The sequence below is a fragment of the Octopus sinensis genome, linkage group LG1 (assembly GCF_006345805.1).
Source record: "Octopus sinensis linkage group LG1, ASM634580v1, whole genome shotgun sequence".
NCBI classification, from domain to species: Eukaryota; Metazoa; Mollusca; class Cephalopoda; order Octopoda; family Octopodidae; genus Octopus; species Octopus sinensis.
Window position 1 is genome coordinate 149,739,341 of NC_042997.1, and position 19,072 is coordinate 149,758,412.

Genomic DNA, 19,072 nt, shown 5'->3' on the forward strand with positions numbered 1-19,072 from the left:
ACCCAGCGAATAACCATGGAATCCCACCTTATTAATAAATACAGACCACTTCTAAACACATCCCCCGAACACGAACCCACAACAAACACACTTACACCTGCACACACCCTACACACACTTTTACCCAGATGTTAACACCATGACACACGCAAATATATATACACACGCAAATATATGTACATATGTGTGCGCGCGCGCGCACACACATATGTACATATAGCTCTTCCTGTCCTAAACGAACTTACTTATCCAGCTCAAATTCAGTCAAGCGGAAAATACACTCCTTAACTACGCGCTAAAAAGCTATTTGAAATATCCACATGACGTCTACTGACCAGCCTGAACAATAAGAATTTTCAACAACGCTATTTTCGAAAACTCCATACACCACCCACACCAACATTCATTCTAAACATTCACGTGACCTCTCTATTATGACCACATCCACGTGACCTCTTTATTATGACCAATAAGAAATTTTAGGCGCGACACTAGCCAAATTTTAACATCTCTGGAGCCTAATTTCTTACCCCATCATCATCATCATTGTTCGACCGTGGTCGAGACAATGAAATTTACTATGTTACGCCAGATTTCACGGTCCATCATAGCATTACGGAGGTCCTGTTGCTGGATGCCTGTATCCCTGGAGATTACATCAGGGTAGGAGAGTGTGCGCCCTCTGGTATTGCGAGTAGATGACTTCCAGAGGAGATGAGTAGAAATTACTTCTTTTTCAGCTCTACAACAATGTCCAGCAAACTGGACTCTCCTACCTTTCACAAGAGATGACACAGGTGGTAATTTCCCATATATTTGCATTTTGGTTGGATGGCGCTTCCACGAGAGATTTTGAGCTCTCATAAGGAGGCGAGTGTAGGTTCCCTCCAACCGCCTCTCAAGCTTCTTTGATAACGTCCAGGTTTCTGAGCCATATAGTAGAATTGGTTCGACTGTGGCTTTGAATATTTCAAGTTTGAAGTTTCTACTTAGATTTGATGACCAGATCTTATGCATGTCATTACAGGCTGACCAGGCCATACCCTTTCTAGTTAGAAAGTCTTTTCCAGATGATGATATGTATGACCCAAGATATTTATAATCAGAAACCATATTCAAAGGCGCACTGTTGAGAGTGTGGATGATGCAATCACTGTTGGACAGGCACTTGTTTATGTATTCAGTTTTGGCCTCATTCTTACCCCAACACCAACTTCCATTCAAACATTCACGTGACCCCTTTATAATGACCAATCAAAATTGTATTGACCATTGTCCACAAGAAATTTTAGGCGCGAAACCAAGCAAATCTTAAACAACATTGGAGCCTCTTTTTTCACATATAAGAGACAGCAAACCCAACATAAAGTCAGATAAGAGAAAAAAATCTATCAGAAAGGAACTCTATCTCTCTTAAAAAATATCTTTTGATAAGCATAACAAATGCGCAACCGGTAAAAAGAACTTAAATACACTCTCCCTTACTTAAATTATTTTGTCAGCATTTTCTTCATTTCCTTTTTTTATATATCACAACTCATGTTCCACATCTCCTTTTTAAACATATATATATATATATATATATATATATATATATATATATATATATATATATACAGAGAGAGAGGGAGAGACCGACAGACATGCGGATTAGATAGATTGATAGATAGATAGATAGATAGATAGATAGATAGATAGATAGATAGATAGATAGATAGGTAGATAGATAGATAGATAGATAGATAGATAGATAGATAGATAGATAGATAGATAGATAGATAGATAGATAGATAGATAGATAGATAGATAGAGATGGATGGATGGAGAGAACGATCGATGAGTAGACAGTAACTCACATATAGACATATGGACATATAAATAAATGGTAGGAGAAAGGGTGGAAAGTCGACAGAGATGGATGGGTGGATAGACATATAAACAGTTGGATAGAGAGAAAGAGAAAAAGAAAGAGGGAGAAGAAAATAGATCAACTAATAGATGTACAAAGTAAACATATACACGGATATTCATATAGATAGATAGATAGATAGATAGATAGATAGATAGATAGATAGATAGATAGATAGATAGATAGATAGATAGATAGATAGATAGATAGATAGATAGATAGATAGATAGATAGATAAATAGATTGATAGATAGATAGAGACGGGGTAGAGATAGACGCGATGAATGGATAATTTTATGATGGAAGGGCAGGGAAAGAGATAAATGGTTCGATGTTTGAATAGATGGATAAGTTTACAGATTCATATAAAGATTAAATAAATAGATATTTAGATAGATAGAATATAGTTGCAAAACATGCAATTAAAAACAGAATAAATTGGTTCATAAATGACTATATATTACAAATATTAGCTAATGATTAAACTAATTTGTTTCTTAATATACGTATACGAAGGCGTGATACGAAAAAGCGACTACATTACTTTAATCCCTACTGGCATTAAATATCCATTTGATATAAATTGGTTTCAAGTATAATGTTCACAAAGATTGCCTAATTAACGTGTTGATGTCAACTGATATGTTCTGAATTCCAAACGATGTTGCATCATGCTAATTACTCAGCTTCAATCCGTATACATTCACATCGGAAATCTTGATGGCAAAAAGAAAATTATATATATTTTTTATAGAAATACAAATATAAATACACACCACAAGCATACACACATACACACACACTGATACACCCATAATTGTCATGCAATCATATACCTGTATGTACGTGTGTGCGTGTGTGTGTGTGCGTGTTTGCCTTTGTGCCTGTGTGCATGAGTAGATTCTTGCATATATCTTTACATAAATATGCTATCGCACTCAGACACACATAAATGAATTTGCGCAAGAGCGCATGTTTCATAGTATTTTTCATAAGAAGCTACACTCTATAGTCTGTCTGTCTGCCTGTCTATCAGTTTGTATATTTGTCAGCCTGCCTCCCCCTTCTCCCCTGTGACTCTCTCTCTCTCTCTCTGTCTCTCTCTCTCTTTCTCTCTCACTAAATCGGAATTGCTAAACATTCCTTTTTAGATAGCAATGGGCACGCAAAAATGTTGTGTTGTGACAGGAAAAGACCCGGGATGTACCAGTTCACATTTAGAGAGAGAGAAAGGGATGGAGAGAAAGCGACAGAGAAAGAGAGAAAGAGAGAGAAAGATTGGGAAATAGGAAAGAATGAAAAAAGAGACATGGGCAAATGGATAGGTACATAGATAACTTGATTGAAAAAGAGCAAAGCGTACCTCATCGCTCTCCGAAGTTTCAACTGCCGTTACGTCAGGGTATAGCTGTTCGCGTATGTATGTGTTTGTGTGAGTGTGTGTGTATATGCTTACGTGATTGCGTATGTGTGTGTATGCGTGCACGTGCGTGTTTGTACTCATAATGAAACTAAATGTTAGTTAAGTAGCTATATACGAGATATAAGGAGAATTGTGATAATTGTTCGATAATTGGCAGAAATGTATGATTCGAAAAACTGATAGAAATATTCACTATTGCATTGTAAGTGTTCAACTAGTGTATACCATGGATTCAAATCATGTAAATGGAGAAGTTCTGGGAAGGAATCATGAAGATGGTTCCCAAACCCACTTAGAAATGGACTGCGAGTAAGCTTTTCCTCTAAGATTGCTTAGAAGTGGTGAATGGCTACATCGCTTCCATCTTAACATACTCTCCAATCGCTGAAAATAGCTACAGTCTCCGTTTGGCTAGATAAGAGAGTCTGTGAAAGTGATGAGTTACACTGAGCTAGTAATCTCTCTTTTGTCAGCATTCTGTGGAGGGCACCCTTAATTGAATCACGAACATGTGCAGTCTCCGTGTATAAGATATGATTTTCTGCACCTTCTTTTTTTTTTACGTCCAGTGTCACGGTAGACCAAAATTGGACGCTGACATATTTGATGTCATCAGGTGCTTCCAACATTCTACCATACGGGCTGTGCAGTCAATGGAAATGTCACGTAAGCAATATGTAGAGAACTAGTGCTAAATAAGAAGAATGATATTGTGGAGGAAGCTCAAGGGCATAAATTTGACGAGGACGGACAGTTGGTCTATTTCGGAGGACTATTTGGATGATAATAACAAGAGAAAAATCTCCAGAAATCCTTGGCTGGACGGTGCTACCGATCAGCAATCCTGGTTCTAGATAATTTGTTCAGGTATAGAAGTGCTGCCAGATCCAACTGTTTTTGATGTGCACAAAGTGACGAAACCTTATGGAGTTATAACGAACAGCAACGGGCTGAATCCATTTTCTCACCACCCGACGCTAATTAAGGAGTGCACGTACTGTTCCTCAATTTGTTGAATATAATTTTACGTGAGACACCTGACTGAAGGAAATGAGTACAGAAAACCTTTATTTCAGGGAAGAACTCATCGAATTTTATTAAAAGTGGAAACACAAACTATTATCCCTTGCGAAACATATCAACAATTGGCAGTCTGTTTCACAACGGATTAGAGCATATGGAACTATATTCTGAATGTGCCTTAAACACTGTATATCAACAGCTGGGCGTGGGATTGAACCTAGGTGGTTAGAGTGATTGTGGATACGTAAGGTTTCGATTCCCAAACCAGTAAGGCGTTGTGATCTTGAGCAAAGCACTCACTTCATTTCACGTTGATTCAGTCCAATCAGCTGTAAAGGGGTACATCTATGACTCGCAAGATTTCCGTTCGGGGAGAGTGTTGGCCTGCCTGTGTAGCCCATGGGAACACATCCTACGGAATCTATAAGTATAATCGGAAGCTTGTGGTCAACAGTGTCTAGCAGCATCCCATAGTTTGATTGATAGACTGAAAAAGTGATGTATACTTTCTACGTCATCGCTGTTTTTGTAACGTTCCACTTTCCGTTTCTCTTCTACAGCAATTAAAAGATATCGTTATTTTTTGGTTGTTGCTGGTATTATATTTTATATCAATATTTTTGTTGCTGTTGACATGTACTTATATAATTATATCAACGTTAATGAATTCTGAAACTATAGAAATATCATCTATCATTAAGTCACGAAGAAAATTTTAAAAGTGGAACCACTTAGATAATTTGAATATTCCATTTTTCTCATACATTTTAACTCATACATACATGCTTAGACGAAATTTGCTACCATCGTTATATTGGAGAAAAGCGTTGTCAAAAGCGGGTAAGTAAAGCCAACTATATGCTTCGGCAAAATTTACCACCTTATATTAAACGTTCACAGGTATTAAAAATACATGTTATTTATAACGCCCCATCGAGGCAGAACTGCATCTAGTGTTCTTTCTAGTGGCTGCTGAGACGATTTTCATCTCCTTACAGGTATAGTGTATGTATATATATATATATATATATATATATATATATATATATATATATATATATATATACATATAGTAATCCAGCGCGTTGTGAGTGTGGCGAGCGTGTTTCACGTGTTGTACCAGTGACGGACATGGCACACACAGTTAACATACAATGTTTCATTCGCAAAATAGAAATAAATTTTAATGTGTATAACTTACTCAGATATAGTACACCACTTTTCTTTAGTTATTGTAGGCTCCATTCGATGTCTTTATTCCCGGTGTTCTTGGTTAGATTTCAGAGCAGTGTCTTATCGCTCTCATGTTAACGACCCCGTTGTTCTCTGATTATCCTCCTCCTCCTTCTCTTCCTCGTCATCATCATTATCATAATCATTATCATCATCATTATTATTATTATTATTATAGTAAATTTATAAATATTCATGTATATGGGTAAGAATCTCATCATAGAAATAGTTGGCAAAATTACATATGTGGATTTTTAGATCCTAGAATAGATAGAATTGAATTCAGTTTAATTCACTGTAATATAGGCTCTAAAAATCCTCATATGTAATTATTGCCAAATATTTCTCTGATGAGATTCTTACCCATAAATATGAAATTTTATGAATTTATTACTGGGTCTGGATTGAAAATGTTGTAGGATTGTAATATATACATTATATAATAATAATATGATATGTTAATAAATTGAAATGTGTCAATCGTAAATCTCCAATCTCTTTGCATTTGTCTGCGTGTTTTTATATATATATATATAACGAGAGAGAGAGAGAGAGAGAGAGAGAGAGAGATGTTGATATAGATACAGATAGATATGGCGATATCATGTAAGATAGATAAATATTACGACATTTCGTAGGATATTACGTTCCCTTCGATCTACAAATTGCCTTTCACAATGGATTTACTTATAAAACAAAAGCTTAAGCATTGAACCAGATGATCACGCTGTGATTGGACATCGAGAACAAGAGAATAATATTTATTATTTTGAATTGCAATTACACCAATCGTTACATATGTCTATGTATATTACTCTGTAGGTAATCATAAGTATGTAATTATTGACATTACGATTATCTGTAACTAATGATTATATTTAATGAAATGTTCATTAACGTGCTGGGTAAAATGCTTAGCGGTATTTCGTACATATCTATCTTCTTAGTTAGAATTCTGCCGTAGTTGACTTTGGCTTTCATGTTTTCCAAATCGATAAAACGTCTACCAGTTGCGTTCTCGTGTCGACGTAATCGATATACATTCTTCCTCGAACTTGCTTGCCTTGTGCTGAAATTTGAACTCATTATTTAAAGGAGTGTAATTCATTCATGTATATAACATCCAACCATCCATCTAGCCTCCCGTTCATCTACCCAGATCTATATCTACATAAATATATGTGCATTAATATGTGTATGTGAACGGCGAGGACTTATTATTAATCATAAGTATATATATATATATATATATATATATATATATATATATATATATATATATGTATAAAATCACAACAACACAAACAAATGAATTACACAACTACTATACACTTAGAACTACATATGAGTGAATGTATTTTTGTTTGGGTATATAGAGTGAAAACGGGAGATGTTGAAGTGTGGATTACTATATGATAGCATATATATGCTTTAGTATTATTTCTATTGTGCAGTATATACATTAATAAACTTGTATTCATGAGTGTTCTTGTGATTGTATGTTGGGTGTCAATAATTGTATGCGTAATTGCCTGTTTGATTGTTTATAGGCAAGTGAGCTTGCGTGATTCTGTGGGTATATGTCTTTTGTTGTTATGTCTATACGTGTGGGTAATAGTGAACTTTCTGTTCCTGTCAGTTTTGCTTTCAGATATGTAAGATATAAGAAGAGCGCAGAAAATAAGTAATATTATAATATTATTAATAAATATTTATCAAGTGTACTTATCCTGTAGTTAACCTATATATATATATATATATATATATATATATATATATATATATATATACCTCTTAATGGGTTAAGAATTTCTTTTGAACGTAAATCTAACGAGTAATTGCATTAAGTAATTACCAACTAACCGGTTAGATTAAAATTATCTATTTTAATGGCAACTATAACTAAAATATATTTATTTTTAATTTTCGTAATATTTTATAACTAATATAACTTTGAAAAGTCAAATAATTACCTGACATTTGTTAATTTATTGCACATAAAGTATTAATGTTATAATTACTATATTAGTATAGGGTATATCTTCGTCGTCATCATCACCATCATCGTCGTCGGCATTATTATTATTATTATTATTATTATTATTATTATTATTATTATTTTATTATTATTATTATTAGGAAACTATAGCGGAAGAAGACATAATTCTCGTTTGATGTTTTGAATTAATTTGCCATATCAAATTGTTTCGTTGACTGATTACAATAGGCTTTGATTTCAGGTGATCATTCATTTAAATTAGATAACCAATCGTGTAGTTTAAATAACTAGGAAGAATTTTAGTTGTATTCAGCGCGTGCTATTTCTAGAAAATTAACGGCTCACCGCTCTGGAACTTAGTTGAACCTAACCAGTAGTCATAGGTTTGTCTTAAATCTGAAATCATTGAAGTTATTAAATATGTAACGCCCTCTGAGCAACATACAGATTGATGCCCACATCAAATATATTTTCCTCAATGAACAATTAAACTGATAATTTGTATCAAAGTTATAAAACCGTCATACTTCTAAAACTGTCATATTTCAATCGATATTAGTTTCCTGAATTCTATAAGACAATGCCAGAAAACTCTAAATTTAAGTTTCGATTGTACTATATTTATTTGTATGAAAACTTTATTTAAGGAGGTATAGCCAGGCATCCAAGAAGCGAGCTAGAGAAGAATTAGATGAATCAGTTGCATAATAAATGATAATTTATTGCTGATAAGTTTATTTGAAAAAAGATATTAAAAGTCTAATTAGAATGATTATGCAGTTAAAATATATACGCTAAAAAAAATAAACGAAATTTAGTCACTATCCTGAGCGCACGGGTAATGACTCAGGATACGTCTCGGTATTACTCTGACCCCATATGTAATTCCTCTTACACTGTACGGGCAAAGTATTATTATTATTATTATTATTATTATTAGTAGTAGTAGTAGTAGTAGTAGTAGTAGTAGTAGTAGTAGTAGTAGTAGTAGTAGTAGTAATGAGAGATCATTACATTCATGTAAGTAATTTGGGTGGCGTAGATGCAGTAAATTATTTGGATAGTGTGTAGTTCAGTGACGGCATCACAATTAAATTTAAGATTGTGTTAAATATGTTTAAAAATAGGGGTATTTACAAGCTTGCGAGAAATATGTATATGCTATAAACAATTGTATTAGACAACAGCTGGCAATATTTGTCTTTCAAACCAGTTTCTGATTTGCTTTCACCTAATATTGAACTATTGTTTTCCACATAGCATTATGTATTGGGTCATCCCATAAATAATACGATTTTAATACTTCTTCTATTTTTCAAAATTAAGGTAAACAAAGTTCATTTCTAATCTAAAATATACTCTCCTTCATTTTTTACAATGCTCTTCCATCTATCTGGTAGACTTGCAAGACCCCTTTTTCAAAATTCACTTGTCCGTGACGCAAAATACTCCTCTAGTTCTGTTCACACCCCGTCTAGAGAATTCGTATTTTTTCTGTTCAAATCATTCTGAAAACCAGGGAATAAATGATAACCAGATTGTGCAATGTTCGGCGAATATGGTGGATGGGGCATCGTCTCCCTTTCAAACTGCTCCAGCCTTTGGAATATCAATCGCGCTGTATGTGGCCGAGTATTATCCTCATGAAAGAACAAAGATGGTAGCTGAAACCAAATATGGTCGTTTTCTGATGGCACGTAGGTGTCGATGAATATTTGAATGACCAAATCCAAGCGCCTCAGCTAATTCCTCAACAGTTACGATGGGCTTTTCCCCATCAGGGTTTTCAGGACGTCCTTCTCGAGCTTTACAGATCTTCCTGGACGAGGCTCGTCTTCTTGGCTGTAGTTTCCAGCTCGGAATTTCTGGAAACACCGTTGACAATAGCTTACGGTAATTGCCCGATTCCCATATACTGTATTAATAATATTCTCCACACTTGTTGCCTTTATTGAACACATAAAACAAAATATGCCGAATATGCTCCTTTGTTTTTTCCATTATAGCTTTAAAAAAATAAATTTTAAAATTAAAGTGCACTCAGGAAAACCTGCACTAAGAATAAGTACAATGTGAAATTACTACCTGCTTTTACAGCAAGTTGATACATGTAGATTATCCCGTCCCCCTCCGACATAGTTCATGAAGTTGAAAAAGCCGCATTATTTATGGGATAGCTCAATATTTAGAGATAAATATTTTAACTAACCCTGCATTAAATATTTTGAAACTAATTTAACTATTGTTTCTTTATTCAGGCATTATCTCTGAATATTAGCAAGCAGCCTTAGAATTCTGCATTATTTAGTAGTTTTTGTTACCAAATATAAAGTTATACATCATGTAATTATGACACTTCTGACTGGTCGTAAATTTCTTCTATTAAACAACACTTTCCTTATAATGAAGTTGCATTTTTCGTGATTATACAGAAGATAGATAAATGACAAATGAATAATAAACTCTTGTTCATAAATTTCAAATAATATACCTCAGAGTGATTTTAAGAATTCGACAGAATATAGGTCATTGAGAAAAAGACGCAAAATATTTTGAATGTTTATAATTATAGGAGAATTTAAAGTAAAAGTAGAATGATGTTGTTGGTGGTGTCATCTCTACATAAGGCGACCAATAACACATGAGCTCCAGTCATGACCATCTACGTTATTCAGTCTACATTATTCAGTGTACCATTCAATTTGTAAGATAAGATATAGTTTGATCTAAATTTCACTCTCTATTTCTAGCATCACTACCAGGTAGAGAAAGTTGGATAAATGGAAAATAGATGTCCGTATTTTGATTATGGTATTAGATGTTTCAGCGATGGAACGTATTTCAGGGCTTTGGTTTTGTTTTTTGAAAGGCTACAGGTGGTTCATTAACCACCACTGTATAATTATCGTGAAGTCCTAATATGTAGTGTATTTTATATCTTTAAAATATAATAATCTATAAACAAAGACAGCATTTCAAGAGAAGCGGTGAAGCGTTGGCTGGAATTCCGAGTCTCTGCTATCTGAGTCTGAACACAATGAGAAAGACTTCGCAATTCATTCTCAAATGAAGATAAAGAAAATTATCTGTACAACTTCATAGAGAAACGAAATTGTAAGAGCATCTGAGAGGATGCCTCCTGACCTCTATTCCGGCTCTATTGAATTCTGGTTCCAAATCGTGCCTCCTGAATGGAAAATGGTAACATTTCTGTCAGAATTGGTACAGACAGATAGCAGGATAAATTAGAAAAGCCAGTGGAAACATTTTCCTTAGTTGAATCGGAAGATTGGCTGCCACGATTACATATATTAACAGTCATCTCTCACCGGGGATTAATTGATAACAATGCAAATGATTGTTGTTTCCTCGACAAAAGAATACAAAACATTAATTTCTTCCTAGACAGGTAGAAATTTTAATTATTGCCTATTTCCTTAATAAATTCTATTTGACTAACAGAGTAATAATCAATGATTTAGTCTAAATTATTCAAATGATAATGCGACATTTTATTTTGTTATTTATATAATTTTGTTTCTGTTTAAAATGGTCTGAATCTCTCTTATAAACAACAATGTATATAGCAACAGAAATAACATATCCACTAAGTGTTTCTTTCAAATGAAAGCAAAAGCAAAAAACCAAAGAAATGCAAATGGGAAGCGAAATAACGTTAACAAGAAGCTAGCACATTACATAATACATATATATGTCCACTTACACATACACATAATCGAACACACACATAAGCAAACACACAAAGAAAACAAGCACAGGTACATACGCACACATACACACAAACATATATCAAACTTTGTTGGTTAAGAGTATATTGATTATATTCGATTACTTGCCGAAACGACTTTTTACAAAACGACATATATCTTTGTCTCTTTAAGATTATGTATAGAGACGACTGTATTCCTTGCAATAATGTGCTATATTTTCCCCAACTATTCGGAGAACAACGCGAGAATAGAAGCATTTATAATAACGACTTTCTCCCCGTCGCATTACCAAAGCGAAGCAGAATCAAATTGTAGTGTGAAAGGTAGAATACATTACATGCGATCAAGATTAATTAGATAAACGCAAAAACAGGAAACGACATGTATGCTACATGATGTTATAAATTTTAATATTTCCTCTTAATAATTTAAAGATTTTGTTAACTCTTATAAATAAATATTTCTCCTTGATCATATACGTTATGACATCTTAAATTTAAAACAGAGCATTAAAGTGGTTTTCACTTGTTCTTAACATATCTCTGCCATTGTAACAATAACGTAGTCAGATGTCATGCTTGTATGGGTTGGGAGATTTTTTTCCTTGCATTGTTTATCGTTTGATGCATGAATTTTGTTGCAAGAAGACATAAACCCTTTCTCGCACACCCTCGTCCTTGACCCATCAGAAAATTTTGGATGTCACAGCTGCATGAAGAGGGGGCAATTCATTGGAAAACTGTAACAACGTGAAATTATCTACATTGCCCAAAGACAGAATGTGTTAGCTGGTCCAGAAATTGAACTCATAATCTCGCCTCTAGGTAATGAGCATTCACATAACTGCTTCCATATGGGTGTCTATCTGTATGTGTAAATCTCTCTCTATATAAACGGCAGTTTGTCTGTCTGTGTGTCTGTGTGTCTGTCAGGTTGTACCCTCACCCTGACCACGGCTTTCAACCGATTCTGATGCAACTTGACACACACATAGCCCAATGTCATAATTCAAAACTAACGCAGCGAAAAATTTGAAAAGTTCCCCCAGTTCTGAAAGAATCGATAAATTCGACATGGGGTCGAGAATCTAAGTTTTTATATGCAACACACTTCCTGGGCTGTACGTGGGCTGTTCACGCGTTGGGAGGCACAATGATGTTTTCATGTTTTCGCCCAAAGGGACAGCTAGAAACATTGTATACACAGAAGTATTCGAGTGAAGAGAAGACATTGCAACCTACACATGCGCCTTCGTTCCCTAGAGGGAAAGGACTAGATTGGGATTAGTCGTTGCCTACTAGGGTCTCTTACAAACCCGGGCAACGCCGGGCTATGCTGCTAGTATATAATATATGTGTGTGAGTGCGCGCGTGTGTGTGTTTTTAGCTAGACAGATAGATAGTGTTATGTCGCACGTTCAGATGCTTCTACTACACTACTCGACTCCGCTCTGTTCTACTCCTGACGTCTAGGCTTCTCCCTGTATAACTACGTATTGGGATAGTCTATTTCATCGCCTGGGGGCGTCCACACAACAAAGAGATAGATAGATAGATAGATAGATAGATAGATAGATAGATAGATAGATAGATAGATAGATAGATGAATAGATAGATGGATAGATGGATAGAAAGATAGGTAGAGAGAGAGAGATAAATAGATAGATAGATAGATTTATAGATGAATTGATAGATGGATAGATGCATAGATAGATAGATAGATAGATAGATAGATAGATAGATAGATAGATAGATAGATAGATAGATAGATAGATAGATAGATAAATAGATAGATAGATAGACAGATAGATATATAGATAGATAGATAGATAGATATATAGATAGATAGATAGATAGATAGATAGATAGATAGATAGATAGATAGATAGATAGATAGATAGATAGACAGTCAGACAGACATATATCGTTTACAGTTCAGTTATAGGTAAGTTTAACAAAAAGTACTGCATCCAGTGAAAGAAAATATATCATTAGATATAGACAGAATTTAAGAAAGAGCTACTAATTGTTTCATGTCGTAGTGATAAAATATGTTTGCAAAATTATATAGCATTCCATTTATACATGGCTTAGATTGTTCTACGAATCTCCACTTCATTGTATGTAGTGCGCAGTTGGTCGCATGATCTTATGCAAGGCTTGCAAAGTTAGTGGCCTTGGTGTTTCGGAAGGAAGACTCTAACGAGCCATGGCTAAATGTTACAAAACAAACGCGTTTGTAATTCTTACAGTGCAAGCCCTTGTCTTAACTTCTCTCGCTAATGCAGGCTGTTGTATATGAAACACAATGTGCTCACATTTAGAGCTGGGGACTACTGTGCATATCTACTGTAACAGTGACATGAGTAGAATACTCGAGTGAACTATGGCTTTTACGTTTATATATCGCTATTACTACATATATACGTATCGATGACCTAGTAGTTAGGCCGTTGCACTCACGACCGAGAGATCGTGGTTTCAATTCATAAACCTGGTGATGCATTGTGTTCTTGATTAAAACACCTCATCTCACATTGCTCTGCGATCACTTCAATATCTGAAGCCTTGTAACTGTGCACCTGTTGAGACAACGTCGATTTGATGGAGGGAAGGTGCTAATGTACAGCGCATACATTTGATCGCTATAATAAAACATGTTGTGCGGTTCGTTCGGCAAAGCTATGTTGCGAGAAAGGGAGTGATCCGGGTAATACGAAAAGACAAGAAACAAACTAAATGTTTAAGGACAAGTTTAAACACGTGCTGTTAGTGTAATATAATAACACACATGTTGATGTATTTCTGGTTGCCCATAGATTCGGTTTATTCCGTCTTGGTCCTTTTTTATCTGTACATTCCTGTTGCTGATGTGCAGATTCAGTCACACATGGAACATATAAGTAGTTCTTTGCTATGCCATAAATCATTCTTTGTGCAAGCCTTGCGTCTCAGTTCGCCTTCCAGAACTGTTTTGTCTTTATATCTTTAAAAATCCTCACATAGAGAGACTGCAAAAAAAAAAAAGGAAAGATAAAATAAGATGAATTGCGTTTTCTCTCGTTCTGTAAGGGTTCATGTTATTTGTTTTCAATATGGTTTTTGCTTGTACTGGAAATGCGTTTTGGTCCTTCGTTCAGATATGAGCCAGTATTTCATTGGCTTTGGAGCATATTACGAGTGATTATGTACTTCATATCCAAACGATTTTGATATGATACTTGTGGAGTATAAATTCAATGTTGTCAATGTTAGCATGTTGAGGGTGATTACAGGGGCATAATTCTTTCTAGAATTGATTATAAATATTTTCTTAAGATACAGGATTTAAAACCTAGAATCCTGATGTGATGCCCACATTTAATCAATATTAACGCTTCAATAAAAAAAAAGTAAACCCACAGACTGCTCGGTAGAAGATTGTCTTGGCATGGAGGTTAAGAGATTGTTAAGAAGAATTGACTTTTTGAACTTCTCACAGTTCAAAGATATTTTTCAGAGACGCCTTCATATTACTTCACCTGATGTGCAGTTTTGGAAAACGCTGCCGCCTAGATATTTGAATTGTGAGTGAGTGCCACCTAGATGTTACTTTTATACTGAGTAAATAGAAAGAACAGGGGAGTCAATTTTCTAGTTTTGATCTATGAGGCCTACTCTTATCAGCTACAATGTAAAGAGATATTATTTTACGTTATGCTTCCTCATTATGACCGACTAGTCACTATCATAGTTTAGTTCCATAATCTAGTGAGTGGTGCTTGTCATTCTTCTGATTTTAAGAACGTTCCAAGAAATTAACAGTAACTGCTGATACTGTTTCTATTTCTACGCAACCGATGATGAAGATAACAAACGATACCTGGTTTATTGAGCAGTAAAATATAACTGTCTTTTTTTACGTTGAAAATCCTGATGTCCTCTCTCGATGCAATATCTCTCGTTTGATATAGCGCCGGGGTTTCGTGAATAGGTTACAGTAGTCAAAATTCGTTAGAATATTTCAAACATATTTTTCTGTTTATAGTGGCAAATGAAAAGCAATTCCTTTCGTTGTTGTGTAATTTTCCGCCAAAATTTACAATGAAGATCATGAAAATTGTTTTCTGGTATACACGTATTAAGTTTTCTCAAAAAATTTGAAACAGTTTTCAAGTATAACATTTTCATGCAAAATAAATATATTTTCAGACTCATATGCATAATTTCACATACAACCTTTCACTTTCACTTACTCACACAGACCCACTCATATGTGTGCACATGTTCGCGCGCATTACAGTATACAATTACATAGATGTGTTTATGTGTGTTTGTTAATATGTGTGTAACAGCATTATGAGAAAAATCGCCATATTTTGCGTAAATTGTCATGAATATGAGATGTGATTCCATTTCAAGCACCATATCAGCCCAGATTCAGCAGAACTAAGATTACACAGAACTGCATTGTGAAAAGTATCATTTTAGAAAGTTTGAAAAATGAAATGTGGATGAGACGACTGGTATGTCTAATAGGTTGAACCACCTTGAAATATTATCAGTGTTAAAGAGTTGTTTCTATTTCATATTATGGTGCAACTCACGTTGAGACTTCTGTGTTGAAGCCACGACTGATCCTTAGATTGCTGGGTCTTTTCATTTCGTTGACTTTAGGTTTCGTTATTTAAGTATATTCGTTATTGCCTTTACGAGAACGAATTCAATCCGTCGTCCGCAGTTTTCTCATATGATCCATAATAATATATTAGATCTTTCATATAACTTTACTGATGTAAAAAGGGGGTATTTCGAAATTTCAAAACATTTTTAAAACATACAGTTTCAGTGTTGAAAGCGTTTCACTATTTGCACATAAAATCTATGGTTAATTCTTTTGGATACAGACTAACTTACCGACACGATTATAAACTCCAGCTTGAGGCAGGGCGTTTTGTCATTCTAAATATGTTAAAGCTGCTATGATAATCTCTGCTAAGAGGAATAATTATTTTCTTCTCATCTAGTCGCAAGCCCAAGTGAATTATTTCCAATTCCTTTATTTCTCCCCCACCCCTTTTATTTATTATTTTTTATCTTTGGTTTTTCCTTTTGTTCCTATCGTCGTATCGATTCTATCACTACGTTAGTCAAATTGACTCTGTGTTCCTATTTCTTGATCGACTCAATCATTTAAAATTCCTTTTCCACATGTTTCTCATGCAGTAGAGATAGTTAGGTGTCCAGCTGAATATTTGTATACGTGTAAAGAGCACTGTTCATTCCTTCTGACTTAATGTTCTCAACCATAATTCGTCATGTAAACGATATAAATAAAGAGGATAATATTGAGGTATCAAATACAAATTGAGGGGCATTCAGCTCAGGTATCTTTTACGTTGGATAATCCTTTGAAAAGTATACCCTCCACTTATGGAAGTTGTAGTAACCAATCTAACTTTCCTATATCTAATGAAAACTTTACTTTGCGATAAAACAATATCTGCATCTTACTCAATATCAAAGAGAATTCCACAGCTCTAATGATCAAATGTATGAGTGTCAGCCACTACTTTACATAGATTTACTTATTGATCAAGAGGAAAGAATAAGTATTTCTCTATTTTAAACGTAAAATTACTTTGATACACCATAAGATATATTTTACACATTACGCTTTCAAGAGAAATATGCCGCATGTCTGAAGTCCTTCTGTCTCCAGTTTCTCTACTTATTTATTTTTCGTTTAAATATATATTATTGGACTCTTACTTAGAAGTATATATGTGTATGGTTTCCAACTCATTCAACATTACAGCATATTTATGAATATTTATATGAAGAAATATTGGTTTTTGTTGGCGACATCGGAATGAGATAACATATGTATCAAAAACTTTCTCTTATGATACATTATTAATCGTATTCATATGAATTATTTGTTCCTGTCTCTCTTTGACTTGGCGAGCTTTCTTTGTTGATATTAAATAAAAAATATATATGTTACATATACAGCAGTCATGCACGTGAGATATATATCTGTTTCTATATGTGTGTATGTGTGTAACCATATTGCTTGCCAAACATATTCACATATGCAAGATTAAAAGCATACAAGTACCTAAATACAAAAAAATATATATATATATGTGACTGTGTGTATGTGTGTGTGTGTATTTGTGTGTATGTGTGTGTGTATATATATATTTGTATGTATATCTATATATAAATATATATACATATATATATAAACACAATATATATATATATAAAAAATATCATATATATATATACATATATATATATGATGTAAAGATATGTATATATATATATGTATACATATATATATATGTATATATATGTATATATATATGTGTGTGTGTATGTGTATGTGTGTGTGTGTGAATATATAAATGTATATTTAATGACGTGGGGGTGAATGTGGATATTGGAGATTTGTTCTGATTGTATCACGAAAGGGAAACTGGACAGAATCACATTTCGCATCTGGTGAGTGGAAAACTTTTTGTAGATTTTGACAGTAAAGTAAAGTAATTAAATTCGTCGCTTAGTGTCAATTCCTTCTTGGCAACACTTTCCGTTATTTACGTCGATAAAAATCTTGTGGGATTTGCAAAAATTCTTTACTATAAATTTTATATATCTATCCTTTCTTAATATTTATCAGATTATGTATACATATGTGTGTGTGTATAATATATATATATATATATATATATATAGGGGGAGATTTCACGAAAAAAACAAAAGACGAAGACAGGTGGTGTACAAAATAAACAGATGTATTAGTATAACAATCAGGAATTGAAAAAGTCTTTTATATTTCGAGCCTACGCTCTTCTACAGAAAGGGACACAGAAAAGAAAATGAGAGAAACAAGGAGAGAAAAAAAGGGAAGAAAAAATGTGTGTTGTGGCTAGTGATCTATCATGGCAATATATATATATATATATATGTGTGTGTGTGTGTGTGTGTGTGTGTGTGCCTGCATGTGTGCGGATATGTATATCATATATATGGAGATATATAGATTTATACATACAGACAGATACTCGTACGCACAAAAAGCACACACAAACACACATGCGCATATATATATATATATATATATACATAACTATGCAAATATTCCTCTAATGTCTTTCCATGTGTATGTGTAAACGATCTTTTGTTCCTTCTTTCTAAGTCTCCCCTTTTTACGAATCCTCTTTCCAATATTTCAGAAATAAGTGTTGTTTTTTTTTACTTTTTCTTTATATTCATTTTCTAGCCTAAACACTTTTTTTCCAAATGCGACGCCTGCAGCATTGTGGCATGAAAGTTTTTTTAGTATTCAAGGAGGACAAATAACAATGGCAAATATTTATGACAAAATAGGAATAGAGCATATTTTCTATGGGATATTTGAATGGTAATTGTTTGATGAGTGCATTTACCGTAAAACTTACATCTCTTTTCCAATGGCATAATGTGAGGTGGATGAATACATTTTTTAATACGTCTCCTTAGAGTGGTGTGTGAAATTGCTACATGTGTACAAAAAGCAGGACACCTGAAATTATAGGGTAAACCTGTTAGAGAGTCTGAGCGATGAACGATGCTACCTGATTTGATCATATGAGAAGACGTGAATTTATTACTTTTAAAGTATTTAAATAACGTTAAATGATTTGACAGGAAAATCGTTTGCATAAACGAACTGTATAGCACTTGGAAAAATGACAACATGGCTGCAAGACATATAGTTGTTTGGTG